Source organism: Rhinopithecus roxellana, chromosome 19, assembly GCF_007565055.1.
Source record: "Rhinopithecus roxellana isolate Shanxi Qingling chromosome 19, ASM756505v1, whole genome shotgun sequence".
NCBI classification, from domain to species: domain Eukaryota; kingdom Metazoa; phylum Chordata; class Mammalia; order Primates; family Cercopithecidae; genus Rhinopithecus; species Rhinopithecus roxellana.
This window is the reverse complement of record NC_044567.1, coordinates 5,612,504-5,614,565: the sequence shown is the minus strand read 5'-3', so window position 1 is coordinate 5,614,565 and position 2,062 is coordinate 5,612,504. Positions and strand designations below refer to the sequence as shown.

The 2,062-nt window shown below is 41.4% G+C and overlaps 1 pseudogene; it reads left to right on the top strand.

Moving 5' to 3' along the window:
- The first annotated feature begins 376 nt into the window (after window positions 1-376).
- LOC104659609 lies at window positions 377-955 on the top strand (annotated as a pseudogene).
- The last annotated feature ends 1,107 nt before the right edge of the window (window positions 956-2,062 follow it).

The window sequence follows — 2,062 nt, the reverse complement described above, 5'->3', positions numbered from 1 at the left end:
CTGTAGTACATCCATACCGTGGAATACTATGTAGCAATAAAAAAGAATGAACTGTTGACCCATGCAACAAACTGGATGAATCTCCTGAGCATTATGCTGAGTGAAGAAAGTCAATCCCAAAAGGTTACATACTGCTTGATTCCATTATATATATAACACTCTCGGAAAAAAAAATTGTAGAAATGGAGAACAGATTAGTAGTTGCCAGGGGTTAAGTGGGGAGCAGAAGGCCTGGCACAGTGGCTCACACCTGTAATCCCAGCACCTGGGTAGGCCAAGGTGTGAGGACTGCTTGAGCCCAGGAGTTTGAGATTAGCCTGGGCAATATAGGGAGACCCAACTCTAAAAATAATTTTTAGCCAAGTCTACTGCGAGAATGAAGACCATTCTCAGCAATCAGACTGTTGACATTCCAAAAAATGTTGACATTACTCTGAAGGGACGCAGTTATTGTGAAGGGCCCCAGAGGAACCCTGTGGAGGGACTTCAGTCACATCAGTATAGAACTCGGTCTTCTTGGAAAGAAAAAAAAAGAGGCTCCGAGTTGACAAAACGGTAGGGTAACAGAAAGGAACTGGCTGCTGTTCAGACTATTTGTAGTCATGTACAGAACATGATCAAGGGTGTTACACTGGGCCTCAGTTACAAGATGAGGTCTGTGTATGCTCACTTCCCCATCAACGTTGTTATCTAGGAGAATGGGTCTCTTGTTGAAATCCAAAATTTATTGGGTGAAAAATACATCCACAAGGTTCAGATGAGACTACGTGTTGCTCGTTCAGTATCTCAAGCCCAGAAAGATGAATTCATCCTTGAAGGAAATGACATTGAGCTTGTTTCAAATTCGGCAGCTTTGATTCAGCAAGCCACAACAGTTAAAAACAAGGATATCAGGAAATTTTTGAATGGTATCTATGTCTCTGAAAAGGGAACTGTTCAGCAAGCTGATGAATAAGATCTCAGAGTTGTCCAGCTACAGAAACAGGATGCTGGATGATTCCTACCTATTTGTGATATTTAAATAATACAATAAAAGACCAACAGATTTGGAAAAAATAATAATAATAATTTTTAAAAATTAGCCAGGCATGGCGGCATGAGCCTGTGATCCCAACTATACAGGAGGCTGAGGCAGAAGGATCGCCTGAACCCAGGAGGTCAAGGCTGCAGTTAGCCATGATGGCACCTCGTGATCGCCAGCCTGGGTGACAGAATGATATCCTGTCAAAAAAAGAAAGAGAGAAAGAGAGAGAGAGAGAGAGAGAGAGAGGGAGGGAGGGAGGGAGGGAAGGAAGGAAGAGAGGGAGGGAGGGAAGAAAGGAAGGAATGAAGGAAGGAAGGAAAGAAGGAAGGAAGGAAAGAAGGAAGGAAGGAAGGAAAGAAACAAAAAGAGCAGGGAGCAGGAGCAGTAAGGAAATGGAGGAAACGGGGGTAACTATAAAATGGAAACCTGAGAGATCCTTGTGGTGATGAAACTGTTCTATATCTTGACATATCAGTGTAAGTATACTGGTTGTGATATTGTGCTATTAGCTGCGTCTACTGCGAGAATGAAGACCATTCTCAGCAATCAGACTGTTGACATTCCAGAAAATGTTAACATTACTCTGAAGGGACGCACAGTTACTGTGAAGGGCCCCAGAGGAACCCTGTGGAGGGACTTCAATCACATCAATACAGAACTCAGTTTTCTTGGAGTTTTGCAATATGTTACCTTTGGGAGAATGGCTATAGGCACACTGGATCTCTGTACATGGGATATCTTTTTACAATTGCATGTGAACCTACAATTATCTCAAAATGAAATGTTTAATTAAAAGACAAACCAGGGAAGCAGTTAACGATACGCATGCTGAGTAGTGGGATGAATAAACATGTGACAAAACAAGTATTACAAATTGTCAAAGGAACAATGTAGAAGGTGGATATCAGATGTTTTCTGTAAAATTTTCAACTTTTCTGTATGTTGAAATTTTTTCATAGTAAAATGTTTAAGAAATAAAAAAGAAGCCCAAATAGTGCAGGAGACTAAAGTAACCTGGAACTCCTGTTCTTCTAGGCC